General features: G+C 48.8%; 1 protein-coding gene across 4 annotated transcripts in view; it reads right to left on the minus strand.

Moving 5' to 3' along the window:
- Pomgnt2 (protein O-linked mannose N-acetylglucosaminyltransferase 2 (beta 1,4-)) overlaps window positions 1-15,317 on the minus strand; it is a 21,862-nt gene extending 6,545 nt beyond the window's left edge. The window contains exons 1-2 of one of the 4 annotated variants that reach the window (XM_017802313.2): window positions 15,147-15,316; window positions 8,710-8,843 (exon numbers count right to left, since the gene is read on the minus strand). The gene's annotated coding sequence lies outside the window, so the exon portion shown is untranslated. Of the gene's footprint in view, window positions 1-8,709; window positions 8,949-15,146 lie in introns of all 4 variants that reach the window. The other 3 variants (XM_008849478.2, XM_008849480.2, XM_008849479.2) reach the window with 3 other exon arrangements.
- Between the last annotated feature and the right edge of the window lie 797 nt (window positions 15,318-16,114).

Genomic DNA, 16,114 nt, shown 5'->3' on the forward strand with positions numbered 1-16,114 from the left:
GGCAGGGACCTGAAGGAGCTCCAGTATCTTTGTGTAACGCTATCAAGCAGTAACAGAAATGGATACAACCCACAAGATAAAATTACCCATGAGTCAAGACTGATATGAATAAATAGAAGAGACAGATCTCTCTTACAGAATTACAATTAATATATGCGGAGGCAGTGATAGAATAGAAAAATCACCATTTGTCAAACAGCACAGACACTAAAACTAGTGGGTGCAAGTGAGAGGAAGAGCACCTGCAGTTTCAAAGCCTCTCCTCACAGAACTTACCTTGCTCACCAAAGTAAAAGTAGACACAGCAGCAGAGACGCTAAGCCATGCGATGCAGTCTGTAGCACCAATCAGACAGCTGACCTCACAGATCCAGGATGTGATGCCAGAAGGGGGCCTCACTGCCCAGATGCACCCTGGGGAACCATGGTTCTCACTCCTGTTCTAGCTCAGCACAGCTCTGAAGGTTAGTCAAGATAATGGCAAACCCAAACTAAAGGACATACTACCACACTCTGGCCGGTCAGCTTCAGTAGTTACAGATGTGAAAGATAGGAAGAGAAGAACTATCACTGGCTGGAGAGACCACAAGACACAGTGATGCAGTGCCTGTGGGTTCTTGGTTTGCAGCCTGGACTCAAAGAAGGAGAGGTAGAAGATAGCAGAATCCAAAAATGGCCTGTGTTTCATTACGTGTTGTGTGAAATTTCCTGGTTTGATCATTAAACTCTGGCCATGTGAGATGAGGGGAAGCTGGATTATAAGCAGTTTTTGCAACTTTTCTGTCACTCAGAAAATGTTTCAAAATGAGAAACTACAAATTGTTAGATAAGGGCTGGAGGGATGGCTCAGTGGTTAAGAGCACTGGCTGCTCTTGCAGAGGAAGGAGGGTCAGTTCCCAGGACCCACATGGCACCTAACACCTGTCTGTAACTCCAGTTCTGGGGGATCCAATACCATATTTTGGCCTCTGCAGGCATTACATGTATGTGGTATACTTACATACATGCAGGTAAAATACTTGTACACACAAAATAAAAATTTAAAAACAGATAATTTAAGAAACAAGGAAACATGAATCTTTATAGTTATGGCAAATAAGTTTTTGTGCTATGAGAGAGAGAGAGAGAGAGAGAGAGAGAGAGAGAGAGAGAGAGAGAAGAGAGAGAGAGAGAGAGAGAGAGAGAAACAGTAGGATTCTGACAGGAAGATGATGGTGAGGTTCTGTGTTTATTTCATATGAGAAAAAGTTATAAGGGAAACAACAACCAAATAAACCACTATTACACAGGATAAGAGGACTCAGGTGAATAGACAAGAAACACATCTCTCCGAGAAGAGGCAGCTGTGCAGTCTGAGCTAGCACTCTCTTTATCTGGTCACAGATATTGCTTCCAACAGATGACAGACCTGACTCCCAGGGAGCACCAGGAGGAAACAGAGGGAAGACCTGCTTCCATTCTGAGTAGAACTCCCAGCTGCCAGGGACGCACCACCTCTCCAGTGACCAGGCTACACTCACCCCTCTCCCACTCTCCAGGTTTCCCCGGGATCCAAAGCAGGCTTGGGAGCAGGTGGGGCTGTGAGGCAGTGGCCAGAGGCAGGCAGAAGGCCAGAGGCCTCCTTTGTACCCAGCCAAGCACTAAGCTTGGCTCAGGGTGGGACATACAGGCAACTGGGCAGACTGGCTGGAGTGGAAGGTGGAGGTGTTTCTGGTTAGATGTGCATACTTGTCCCCAGGTCCTGTCAATATGGCACTGAAAGGGGACAGAACAGACGTGGACTGTGCCCCCATACTTCACTGGGCACTTAGCTTCCTGTGTTGCCCTTTCAAGGGGGAAATGGGAAGGAAGCTTTGCTAAGAGAAGAGACAATGGTGTGGTGGTTAAGGCCTGGGTCCTGGGGGGTGGACTGCCAGGTGGTTAAGCATGGGTCCTGGGGGATGGACTGCCTGGTGGTTAAGCATGGGTCCTGGGGGGTGGACTGCATAGTGGTTAAGACCAGGCCCTGGGGGGTAGATTGCCAGGTGGTTAAGCCTGGGTCCTGGAGGGTAGACTGCCTGATTGTTAAGACCTGGGTCCTGGGGGGGTGGACTGCCTGGTGGTTGAGCCTGGGTCATAGGGAGTAGACTGTCTGGGTTTCAACCGACTTTACCACTTACAAGCAGGTAGCTTCACCAAGGTCAAGCAACGGGAACTGAGTATAACTACCCATACCCCTTCTCCCGGCAGGGATTCCATGGAGGCTTGTTCTATACTGGCTCTGGGTTCACTGATGGGGTGAGCCTCCAGGTGTCCTGGTTTAGCCCTATTTGACTCTATCTGACACACACACACACACACACACACACACACGTGTACCAGGTCGGAGGACAGATAATGAACTTGCACTTCACTCTTGCTTCAGGATCGCTTTCCAAAGACTGATAACTCAGGTATCTTATTTCTTCACCATGGAGGTGTTCAGGAAGCGTCCACCATGCTTCCACTTTTGGCAATGAAGCCAAGGCAGGCAGAAGGCACTACCAAACCCTTCCCATCTTCTCCACACTCCTCTACATTACCCCTCCTCCCACCTGCACTGCACTGCAGCATCATACATAAGTCAGAGGGACACACGAGCCTGGCAAGACCAAGATATCAGATAAAGGCAACAAGCACATTACTCAAAGGTAAGGGGGTGGGGGGTGAGATGGCTCAGTGGGTAAAGGCACTTGCTGTCAAGCCTGATGATATGAGATTAATCTTTGGGTCTTACATGGTAGAAGGAGAGAATTACTCCTTAAAGTTGTCCTCTGACCTCTACACAGAGGCCATGGTATGGGGTTGCACGTGTAAATTCATTCTCTCTCTCTCTCTCTCTCTCTCTCTCTCTCTCTCTCTCTCTCTCCCCCTCCCCTTCCAGCGCCTCAATAATTAAATGAAAGAAAGAATGAATAAATAAACAAATGGGTCTTCCCCAAAGCATCAAAACATTCCTGGACAGTGCACATGTAGTTCTCCAGGAGGAAATTTCAAGCTGGTGGAGGGTAGCTAGGGTGAGCTGGGAAGCAGACTTGTCGAGGCCCCCTTTCTCCAGGTGTTTTTATGGCTCCTGGACAGGCTACTAGTCTGTGTGACAATGGGGCAGGGCCAGTGAGACCAGGGTGGTCAGGGTGAACTTGATGGCCATGAGACTGAGGACCTGGGGCTGAGCTTGGTTGGGCTGGTGATATATGTCTGTCTAGTCCTGATGTCTGAGCTGAGCTTGACTGGGCTGGTGCTATCTGTCTGTCTAGTCCTAATGTCTGGCTGACTGTTCATAGTAATGCCATGAACCTGCAGCCTCACCATGGTGGTAGTGACAAAGGTTAAGAACTTTCAGATTGAAGGCTTGCCAGCCCCATTTTTTTTTGTCGCAATGATGTGTCAGAATCCCAGTACAAGGATGTTCACTCTGTAGTGAGGGGAAGTCCCTTGGTCCTTCCTTAGTATGCTTCCTTCAGACCTCAGAACTCCAGGACAGAGCTGGGGTCTGCCCTGACTCCTCTCCTAGTAAAACCACATCTAAGTAACTGAGCATGAAGCAGGTTCCATCCCCACACACACATCCAGACACAGTAAGGTGCTCCTGCCATGGCCTGGTGCACCAGGCTCCCACCACATACCCTTTCTAATCCCTCCTGATGCTGACCAGGTGGTGTATGCTACCCCCATTTTTCACCCAGAGGGAAACCTGGGGTGAGGCCACATGTCCACAGTCCAGCATCTGACTCCTGCTACCTCCCAGAGACCAGGGCTGCCCAATAGTCTAGCCACAAGGTTCCTTGGATGAGAGGCAGTGATGGCATGCTGAGAATCACAGGCCACCTGGGATAACATTTTGTCTCTACCTAGTGCCCCTGAAAACCTGTGCTGGCTCTTTAGGATCTGCAGGTAAGTATGCTATGAAGACTGAAGGACACATCTACCTGCTAGCTCCCAAAATACTCAGAGCCTCACATTGGGTTTGATCTGGACAGAACATTTCACTTACAGAGAAAAGAGCCTGACAGCTGGTTTCCCTCATGGACAAGACCACTACAGACATCCTAACAAAAGCCCTCCAGCTTGGTCCCTGCTCAGTCTTACTGCAGCGCCGCTGACAGCTGATATAAAACAAAACCCCTACGTGTATAAAATGGACCCTATACCCAGCTGCTTTTATAGAAAAATAACTCCAATATAGCAAACTCTCCCGTCCATCCCCCACATAAGAGATCTGTAAATCTCCTGCCAAGTCTCCCTGACTTCTGGCTGAGGGGATGCAATTCTTCTGTACTGGGATAAAGGTACAGAGAAGGAAAAGGAGGCCAGGGTCCCTGCTGCTTTTCTGGAAGTCTTGTTATGAAGTCTAAAAGCAAGCCCGGCTGTGGGCAGAGAAGCTCGAAAAGGCCAGTGCAAATTTTGACACTACTCTTGAAAATAAATGGCCTCAGATTAAACAGACTCAAACCTTGATTCTACTCCTCAGGAAAATTGCTTTGCTTGTGGGGCAGGGAGACAACTGCAAAACTGTGTTGTTTGGAAATAAAACCTGTGTATAGGTGGGGAGCATGTGGTATACATGTTATACAGGTATGCATGCATGTGGAGGTCAGAGGTTGATGTCAGGTGTCTTCCTCTATCACTCTCCACCTTCATTTTTGAGGCAAGACCTCTTCACTGAACGTGAAGCTCCAGAGGTCCCGAGTCTGGCCCCATCCCCAGCACTGGGATTACAGATGTATGCTACCATATCTGGTTTTTAATGTGGGTGGTGGGAATCTGAACTGAGGCCACTTTACCCACTCCAGCCCCTAGAAATAAATTTCTTACATGGAAAAGTGCCTATTATTGGTTGAAGGCTTGGTCAGGTTGTTTCAGCACACTTTCCCCCTGGAGGGAAGGATTGGAGAGAGATGGAAAAGCATTACAACCACATGGTTCTGTCTCCTGTTTCCTACCATGTTACTCTGTCTTGGACACAGCCTGGTCTGTGCAATGGGACCTCCTTCCAGGAGGTAAGGAGCAAGAGGAGGATGCCCAGGTGAGACAGAGCACAGATCCCCTTGAAAGATGCAGGGCATCAACAGGGCACTATTTTGTACTATCCTTCATGTCCATGAAGAGCCAGGTTCTCGTTGGGTCCCTATGATGGCAACCTTTGTTGATTTTACAGGTCCAAGAATCACAACACAAACCTCTGGGTATGCGTATGAAGGAGTTTCTAGATTAGGTTAACTGAGGTGGAAAGATCCATCCTGAATCTGGGTGGTACCATAGACTGGGGATCCAGAATGAATGAGGCAGCACCATCCCATGGGCTGGAGTTCCAGACTGAAAAGGAGAAATTGAGCTGAACACCAGCATTCGTCTCTCCTTCTCTAACTATGGAATCAATGTGACAAGACTGGGGATCCAGAATGAATGAGGCAGCACCATCCCATGGGCTGGGGTTCCAGATTGAAAAGGAGAAATTAAGCTGAACACCAGCATTCGTCTCTCCTTCTCTAACTATGGAATCAATGTGACCAGCTACCTCAAGCTCCTGCTCCATGCCTTTCCCACCATGATGGACCGCACCCTCAAACTGTGAGACAGAATAAACCCTTCCTTCTTTCAGTTGCTTCTTGTCAGGTATTTTGTCCCAGCAATAAGAAAAATACTAATACAGCCCTCAGAGGAGGTCTCTAGAACACACCAGCTAAGGCCTAGAGTTGCAGAAAACTTTTCCTCAAGTCTTTCAGGACAGAGGGCCTTAGCTTATCTCCTTGGTTGTCCTGATAGTGGGCATTGAATAGAGTGGACAGGCCTAACACTGAGCATCTTTACCCACCAGCCAACATGGCAAGTTACCATCAAGCAGAAAGGATGCCCACCAGCACCGCTGCACTAGTGTTCCTGCCCTGCAGGGTGCAGGGCAGCATGGTGGGGGGTGCTCACGGCAAGCCTTCTCCCTGACCCTACCTACTACAAGCTGGTGTGGATGGGGGTGAGCTATACAGTGTATATAAGCACAAATACACACACAGTATATATATTTAGTATGTGTATACACATATGTAAATTTACACACCTTAAATCATATAAATCACCTATGCATGTAATTTTTCTTAGAGCTGAGTCTAGTCTTAAGAGAGTACGAACAGAATGGGAAATGAGGCTCTGCTTTGGCCAGGTCAGAGCATGTGACAAATACAAAAATGAATGATGACACGCCTGTCCTCAAGGCTCTCACTATGACAGAGAACACCCGAGGCCCCTGTAGCTGAGGAGCACTGCAGACCCCTGGGGACAAAGCAGGGCCATCACTGCATACTGTCCTCCTTCTCAATGTCAGGGGAGGCAAGCCTTCAGTAAGGAAAGTGGCCTTCCTGTCAACTCCCACCTGTCAGCTGTCTGCCTCCCTCTGCCACATGGCCGCCTGGCCTGGCTTTTGCTTAGTAATTCCTGCTGCCCAAGGGGCTGACCCGTAATGCTCCCTAGAGGAGGAACAAGGTCAGGTAGACACCTAAGTGGCTGCTCAGCAGTGTGGAAAAACTTGACAGAGCTCCAAAGGTTAAGTGCATCCCTTGTGTCAGGACTAGAAATCTGTGTGACGACTTAACCTCCTCCCTCATTCATGGGAGGAGGGGGCGGGTCAGGAGTTCAGAGCAGAACTCAGAAGCATCACCTGCAATCTCTGGTGAGAATGGGCCTCACAATCTGGGCTGGTTCATTTTCCTCCTCAAGCCTCTATCTCTACATCTGTGCCATGGGGACTCTCAGGATGCCTGGAGGACTGGAGGCAATGCATGACTAACCAAGTCCTCCCAACTGCACTTCCATAGAGGTTTCTAAAACTGACAATGGAGGGAAAACAGGGGCCAAACCAACTGTGCTCCCTGAGGGTTTGGACAAATTGCTTGGGGTGGCACACTCAAGAGATGCTAAAGTTCTCTCAGTCTTCTGGGTGACTTATTTCTCTTCTTTTACAATGGCGCCCTTTACTTAGAAAAAGCTCCTCCCAGCCTGAGCTGCCAGTTTTGCACACAAAATAAAAAGAGCCACCACCCCGACATTTTATGTTCTAGGCAGGGCACTACAAACTGTATATCCACTCTCACTGAATCCTCAACCCATCATGGAGAGACTCTGTTTTTATTACACCTGCTTTACAGAGCCAGACACGAGAAGTAAATTTGTCTAAACCCCTCGGTGTGTGTGGGTGGCACAGAAACATGATCTCATGCAGTGTGTGAAGCTGACAAGCCCAGCAGGGTGGACCTTATCTCAGCAGCACTCCACTGAGAGTCCAGGGCACTCACAGCCTCTCTGCCTCTCCCTCAGGCATCATGTTCAGGACCCAACTGGTGTGAAGAATGAAGCTTAGTGGCTCACAGGACAAAGTAAGACTTTTTTTTCTTTTTTTTCTTTTCTTTTAAAGAAAGGGAAACAAGAAATGATTTTAAAACGTGCCTACAAAGCCTGTTAGAAACTGAGGCAGACAGAAGGATGCTGCCCAGTCCCCCTCCGGCCCCCAGGTCACTCAATTCAGCTCCAAGAAGACATCAGTAACACCAACACATCTGTAGACAGCAGCTGGCTGGGCAGCCAGGTGGAACCAGGTGCCTGCAGGAATCCACACCCCAGTCTGGATATCCAGCATGGGGCACAGGCTCCATTTCTGGGCCAGCCCCAGACATGGGCACAGAAGACCCCACATGGGCCTTACATGGGGTCTTACAGAGAGATAAGGAGTAAAAGTCAAAGGAATTCCTGGATTAGAGTCGGGTTGCAAATTCACAGGCTACCTGTCAATCGTCCAAGAGCAGGACTACTGGGGAAGGAGACTGATCTGCCAGCACCTGCCAGACCCAGGATTATAGAAGAATTGACAGATCTAGTCCAGAAGGGTCTACTGGGGAAGGAGACTGATCTGCCAGCACCTACCTGCCAGACCCAGGATTATAGAAGAATTGACAGATCTAGTCCAGAAGGGTAGGTCACAAGGTTTTACACCAAACTTATAGCAATCTGACTTTTAGAAGATGTTCACAATTATAATTGAAATGGCAGGCTACTTTACAGACACTGAGAAGTATGTTTTAGCCTAAACACAGTGTTTGCCAGTGCTGAATGGTGAAAGCTTTGGGTCTGGCATGGATGCCCACTTGCTGTGAGTAAAGCACAAGCATGCTTCACAAGATCAGGCTTACCCTGGAATGAGCTCTTTCACCTTCCTCCCTCTTTCTGTTTACCAGGCAGCACACAACTGGAATGTGTTATACAATGTTCATATGCACACCAAAACTAAGTATGAACCTAAGGCTACTGATAAATTTGTACATTTATAACAGATCAGACTTTCTAGCAAAAGTATCTGTCCTTTGGTAAGATGCTGGCAGCCAAGCAGTCATTGGCCCTTAGCAAGTTTAACACTGGGCACTTATAAGTACACATTCTTATACTACACCCTGACCCCTGCAGCACAGAGCAACAGCATGAATCCTGTGTCAACAGCTGTTCTGGTGACCCTCCCTCCTTATCAATGAATGGAAGCCAACTCCTACTGAGGGAGAACTCCTAAAGGGCTCAAGTCACTTTGCTCTGATGTGATGGGTGATATCATCTTTCCTGATTAGCCCTTGCTGTGCTTGTGCAAAAGGTAGGAGGCCTCAGGGGAGCTGGAGGTGGGCTTGGCCTCCCCCTTGCTGACCTGCAATTCTCTTACCTGGGGTTCTGCTCCCCAGTTATACAGAGCTCTGCTCACCACACTGTCTGGCATCCACTTTCTGCTTGGTATGACTAGGTCACGAGGAAGCTAATTGCCTTGGTGGTCCTCTTTGGCGTCACAGAGCAGCATTACTGTGGTCACACACAGGGACACAGATGGGAAACGAAGGACGTGAATTTGCTGTAAGGCTCACACATGGGACAAAGAACATAATGTTCCAAGTTCTTAAGGTAAAGCTGCAAAATTAAAAAAGAAAACAAAATTCTTACAAGGAAATCGCAGAACCCCAATATACACATCCAGATCAGCCCTGAGCCTGTGTGAGATTGAACCCATCAAGAGTCTGGGAGATACCCATGGTAGGAGACCTAAACAATCAGAAACATAGAAAACTGGGAGTGGGGGAGAGTTCTGAGCAAGGGTTCAGAGGGGTATGGGCTGGTGATGAGTGCTGTAAGTCTGGTCACAGCAGGTGTCACTGTGCCCAGCAAGCCACAAGGCCCCTAAATCCTGGAGTACTCCCCTACTTTAGACATGACCTGAAGCCATGCATAGTTCAACAGGGAGCCTGGGCTGCTGGATAGGGACAACAGGGGGATGAGACTTCCAGGAGAGCTGGTTTCACCAGAGAAACTCCACAGATTTGGGGGTGAGTGGTATTCTCAAAGCCCTCAGCAGGGAGAAGGCCTGGGCAGCTGTCAGACATCCAGGAGTCTGCAACCCAGCATCAGTGAGTAGAGGTGACAGGCCTCAGCTTGGGTTTCCCTTGGTCTCATCAGTGTCTCCCTCCTTTTCCTAGCACTGAGAGTACTATTGCAGCCGTCCCTCTACTCCACCACAGTCACAATATTTATATTAAAGATAGTGAAAGCAAGGCTCAGAGAGGCCAGAAAGCTGCTCAAATTTACACAGGAAGCCAGGAGACTCACCTTTTTGTTGTTATTCTTTTAATGTTGTTGTTGTTCTTTGAGATAGAGTCTAACTATATAGCCCTGAGTGGCCTAGAATTTGCTACATAGACCAGGTTAGCTTTGAACTCACAGAGATCTGCCTGCCTCTGCCTCCAAAGTACAGGGGGTTTAAAGGTATGATCCACTACTCCAGCCTTTTTATTTTTTTATGTTAAAAAAAAATTCAAACTTAGAAAAAAGTTGCCTGTAGAATACAGAATACCTCTTATACTCTTACCCAGCTTTGCCAGCTGCTAAGTTGACACACCATGCTGTCACATACAAACTATCTTTTTTGAACTATTTAAAAAAAATAAACTAGATGCCAAGTATGGTAGCACATACCTGCAATCTCAGCACCTGGGAGGTGGGGGTAGGAGGATTCAAGACCAGCCTGGACAACATATCAAGACCCTGTCTCAAAAAAAAAAAAAAAAAAAGCCAGAACAAAACAAAGAGAAATGCTGTAGGCATCATAGCTCTCTAGCTCTTACTACTGCAGTGTGTGCTACTGAGGACAGCAGTCTCCTATGCAATACATATTCAGGAAATTAATATTGATGATACTATTTTTAACCATGGTCTCTATTCTGTGTTCAGAATCCAGCCCAGGGAAAATTGGGGCATCCAATTATCTCTGTCTGTTCTCCCAGTCTGCGGCAGTTTCTCGGTCTTTCCTATGACCTTGACAGTTTTCAAGCCAGACAGTTATTTTCTAGCATGAGCCTCAATTTCAGTTTGTCTGGCACTTCGTTCTGATCAAGTTCAGGATTTGCACCTCTGTTAGGAATCACAGTCTACACACTTGACCACTGAGTTTACTCTGGGTGAATCTTTATGAGACAATCTTGGGACGGCCAGGGTAGGGAAAGATCTAGAAACTCTATCCTACATAGGATGCTGGGTGAAGCAGACTACTCCCCTGAAAAGCCAGCCCCAGGACCCTACTGGGCTATGGAGCCTACTCTAGGGGTAGGGTGCAACTCTTCCTGTACATGCATGATTGTGACACACTAATATACCCCAAAAGATCAACTTTGTGGGTTACTGTCCAGACAAAGCACAGGATGGGCCCTGAGTCTCTCAGAGCCAACCTGGCAGGAAGTGTCTTCAATACCTGTGGTGTAGGAAATGCAGAATCTTGGGGTCCCACTCCAGACACACTGATCCAGAAACCTGGTCAGAGTCAGGCTCCTGAGCCTATGTTTTAATAAAACTTCCAGGTAATTCCAACGTGTGCTGTTTCAGTGAGACTTGCTCTAAGGTTTTCGAGTTGTTCTGACGCCATGTAATTCTGCAGAACTCTGAAGGTATTTCTATCCAGACACACGGAAATGAAGATCCGGCCGAGGATCATCCTCCTTATTAATAAAGGCTAAATGGTTCTGCCTCCAGCCTTTGCTAAGATGATGTACAAACTGAAGTCCCAGGATAGACACATTTTAAGACTTCTAGAAAAATGGGCCCCAATCTACTTCCAGTGCCGATGGCCCTGCTTGTGGTGTTGAAATGAGACCAGGTCTCTTGGACAAAGCTCAGCAGACTAGGAAGAGGGTGATCTCAACAGTTCCCAGTGTAGGACACTGGCCATGGCACACCACTCCTGCTGGCCAGCACAGAAGGTAGGCCTACTGAGAAGGGAGTCCTGGGACAGCTTCTCCAGGTCCCACTCTCTTAAAAGTTCTGGGACCCAGTGTACTGTAGTGCTCCACGAAGCCACCTTAGGATGCATTGAGAATCGTGCCACAAACCTCACCTATAGCCCTCAGGTGTGAGTCATCACTGGCATGCCCAGCAACCCACGGAGGGCCTGAACTGCAAAAGCAGTAACAGCAAGGATAAGGCAGACAAGTCCTGGTGTGGGACCTGAGCCAAGCCTCAGGAAGTGCCTGCTGGAAGGGGCCTGCTGCTGTTTTGCAAAATGGAGAGAAAAGACAAAGTCTTAGCACAGGCTAGTCACTAGAGGTGACATGAAACATCTGATTTTCTGATGTGACACTGGCCTGGGGATAGGTACTTAATGTGAGAAACCAGAGAGAAGGAAAGATTCATCCCTCTCCTGGCTGATCAGGAAACAGGGTGCTGACCTCCAGAGCAAAGGGTCAAGGCCAATCTAGTGCCACCTCCCTCCACCTACTGCACAGGCACTGTCCTAAGCCCTCTTCCTGTAAGCCCCACGAAGCCCTCCAAGGCAGGTCCTAGGAGTCTCCTCATTTTTATTTTTTGTGGTGCTAGGGATTGAACTCAGAGCCTCCTGCGCACTGGGCAAATGCTCGCCACAGTACCGTGACCCAGCTCTTTATTTTCTTTCAATATGAGAAAATCAGACCTTAAGGGTAAGTCGCTGGCTTAAGGTTTTATATCCAAGCAGAGACGCGGAGATTTGAACATGCATCTGATTCCAAGGGCCTCGGTCTTAAGTCCCTCACTCATTTGTCATCAGATCCTGGCAGAATCATCAGTGCCCAAGAAGGAGGGCAAATCTCAGAGCTGTAAGACTTTATAGAGCAGAGGGTGGAAGGCTCTGGAAACACAGACCCACGGGCCTTAGATGGTAACTTAGCAACCCAAGGCTTCCTGCTATAATTACTCTAGCCCAGACAGAGAGTACCCGGCTATGGCTGGTGGCTTAGAAAGCTGTGACCATTCTCTTACCCTACGAAGATTCTAGGCAACAAGCTGGGGTGACAATTATCTCTCCTGTTGTGGTGCCCGCTGAGATACCCAAGCTATGCGCAACTACAAAACCACTACCTTCTAGAACTAAAAGAACCCTTGGAAATGACTTATCTCCAGTCTGTATTCTATGCGTGAGGTCTTTGAAGGCAGCATGAGGTCTCTCAGGTCACCAGAACTGTAATGGTGGGATGCAGGCTCAGTACAGGGCTCCCCTCCTCACACCCAGGGCTCTGCTCTCAAAGCAGACTCAGACCCATTCAGTTCCCATTCCTTCCCCATTACCTAAACAAGGGTCTTCTCCAACTAAGGCTTCCAAGTCCCACCCAGGCTGCAGCCTCACCCACCCACATCATTCAGGGGCAGTAGCTAAAACACAGGGCTCCTGTGGATGGATTCTTCTTAATGCCTCACCCCTGGCTTCACCCAGGGGACCACCTCCTCCAGAATCACCACTTGTGTGATAACAGGCTGGGGACATGTGCAGCCAAGCTCTAACCCCCACACATAGTGGTACAACCCTACTATAACATCAGAAATGCTCGCACCTGGTCCTAACTGGGTTCCAGAACAGCAGAGACCACAGAGGATGGGGACGGAATAGCAGAGATGCCAGATGAGCCTCTGTCCTGCCACTTCCCACTACATGACACTAGGCCAATTCCTAAGTACTACAAACTTCCACTTCCTGGTATGAAAGACAGACACGGTTATATCTCCTTACAGGGAGGTGCCAGGTTTGAGAATTATTTTCATAATATCTCTATTAATCACAACAATGATATAACAACTCCCACTTAGTGACTCTCCCTCTACATAAGACAGCATGCTAAGCACTCTGTATTCATGGGCTCACTCCCTACTACTAGCCTAAAGTAGCTGTTACTAACCTCAATTCACCCGGTTAATGTGGAAGGATGTATGCTCAGAACTACATGGATTATTCAGTACCATACAGGTATTAAGGGATGGGTCTGAGATTCAAACCCAAGCCTGGCCACAAGGCCCATGACAGCCATCTCTGGATTCTCCCTCTCATTCAGTACCTCATCCAACTTAAAAACCTTGGGAATCATTTTAGCAGTTCCCAAGGGAGAGCGTCCCTCCAGACAACGAAGCTGACACAGCCTGATGAGGCCCCTTGGGGGAATGGGGCATTGAGTAATTAAAATTTCTGATTAGTTCAATGTTCTCTAGAAGATTTTGTGTATTATTGCTATTTTAAGTAAGGCTCAAAGCAAGAACCAGAAGGCTGGGTAGAAAAACACATTAGCTGGGCCTGACAGCAGTCTTGCCACTGTAGCTACTCAGGAGATCCAGGAGGGAAAATTACAAGTTCAAGGTCTGCCCAGGAAACTTGAGACTATCTCAAAATAAAAAGTAAAAAGAGGGCTGGGGCCATAGCTCAGTAGATCACTTGCCTAGCATGCCTTGGGTTCAATCCCCAGCACTGCAAAACTAACTGAAACTGGTCAGACACCCATGCACACCAGGATGTTCACAGCCCAGTGAACCCCCTCACCAGCACCATTCCTCTCCCTCCTCTGCTAAGGATTTCTCCACTATTCCCTTTTTCTGGCCTCAAAAGCTTAAAACTCAAAAGTGACCTCCCAGCCACCAGAGAAGAAGGATCTATTTCCCTCCTGGCTGTCACCACTGGGGACTCAGATTCCTCACATGAAAGGATGGGCCAGAAGATATTCAAGATCCATGGGGGACCCCGGAGAGCTGCTATTTCTGGAAAAGACAGACCTGAGTCCCAGTCTCCAGCTGTTTCTATACTCAGCGGCCCTGACTATTATACTTGATAAACTCACTGTGTTTGGGCCTCCTGCGCACTGGGCAAATGCTCGCCACAGTACCGTGACCCAGCTCTTTATTTTCTTTCAATATGAGAAAATCAGACCTTAAGGGTAAGTAGCTGGCTTAAGGTTTTATATCCAAGCAGAGACACCGAGTATCAGGTATAATAGTCAGCGGCCCTGATTATTGTACCTGATAAACTTCACCAGGCTGAAGTCTTCCCCTGTATTACCTCAAGGACACCTCACAGCAGCCCTATGAAGAAGGTGCTTTCACCCCATTTTACAGAGAATGAAGCAGAGGCTCAGAAAGGAAGAACGAGTTAAGGGCACAGGGCTGTTTGTTGTAAAGGAGCTAAGATTTGGTGAATGACACCCACTCCTACTGTGCTCTGGCCCTAAATCCTATCAATTTGTCTCATAATCCTAAAACAGTCTGTCCCCGTGTTTCTTCCACGAATGGGCTGAGGACTGGGTGGCATAAGGTCAGAGGACAAAGGCTGCTCGCCACAGCAGGATTCGATCGGGTCCCATGCTTTGGCTCAGCACTCCCACCAATGCTGGGGAGACCTTCACAAAAGCCCACTAGGGTCCTCCTTTAGAGGCTTCCCCGGCACCAGGAAAGCTCCTATCGTGGAGCACCCCGCTGGTTCACTAGGGAGCCAAGAGGCCTAGGGGTCAGCGGCAGGCCGGCCCAGGTCCCCTCTGTGTACCTCCCCTGGCTCCGCGCCATGCGCGCCTAATGCGCACCATCCTTTCCCAAGCACACTCGTGTACATTCCCGCTGTCTTCGTGCCCCCGAGCGCAGGCTCCAACGCGCAGGTCAAGGGGTGCCCGGGAAGGTGCATCCCTCACCGCCCACCCGCGCGTCTGCTCCAGAGCCCCCGACCGCAGCCCTTGGTTTGCAAGCCCTGACACCTCCTGTGCAGCCCGAGGGCCCGGCGCCCCACAGACCGCAGCCGAGCGGGCTCCCTCCAAGCCCAGACCGGGCTCCAGCGGACCTCACCTGAAGCTGGGTTCTACATCCCATCTCCCAGCCCGCGGGCCCAGCAGTCCCTTGGACCCCTCGCCGTCCCTCCAGAAGTGCCCGACGCCTGGGTTCGCAGGTGTCTGCTGTGCGCCTGCCTGCTGGCCAGCTCAACTCGGGAACCGTGGCGCGTGCGCAGGTCTCGGCCTCCGCCTCCCACGCCTTGGCCCGGCACCACCCCTTTGTCTCGCGGAATCCTGGGAGCTGTAGTTTTTATGCCAACACAGTCTGCCCCTTCAATCTGCAGGATTCTGGGAGTTGTAGTTCTCTGCTTCCAGAAGTTTTACTTGGTGTTAGGTTTACCGGATTATGGAAGTTCTGACAATTTAAATGCAAGCAACCAAATGTCGCTTATGAAAGAAAGAATTCGTGCTGTAACATGGCTTTTTAAGACTTAAGGACTGGAGGGCTGGAGAGATGGCTCAGGGGTTAAGAGCACGGACTGCTCTTACAGAGAACCTGGGTTTGATTTCCAGCACCCATATGGTGGCTAACACCATCCATAATTCCAGTTCCAAGGGATCCAACGCCCTCTTCTGACCTCCACGGGCATTGCACGACACGGGTGCACTTACATACATGCAAGCAATACACTCATACACAAAATAAAATAATAAATATGTTTTTTAAAAAGGCAAGGACTGGAGAGCTGGTTCAATGGTTAACAGCTTGTAATGCTCTTTCAGAGACGATCCCAGTTCGACCCCCAGAACCTATAGACCAGGGGTTCCTAGCACCCACATCAGGTGGCTCACAACCACCTTGTAACTGTAGCTCCATGGCATCTGGCAACCTCTTCTGGCCACCAAGGGCACTGCACTCACACGTTCACACACACACACACACACACACACACACAAACACACACACATATCCTTAACAATAGAATAAATCTTAAAAAAATACATAAGACTTAGGAAATAAACTGCTACAGTAAACTTAAGTAC

The sequence above is a fragment of the Nannospalax galili genome, unplaced genomic scaffold (assembly GCF_000622305.1).
Source record: "Nannospalax galili isolate Female #2095 unplaced genomic scaffold, S.galili_v1.0 scaffold443, whole genome shotgun sequence".
Classification (NCBI taxonomy): Eukaryota; Metazoa; Chordata; class Mammalia; order Rodentia; family Spalacidae; genus Nannospalax; species Nannospalax galili.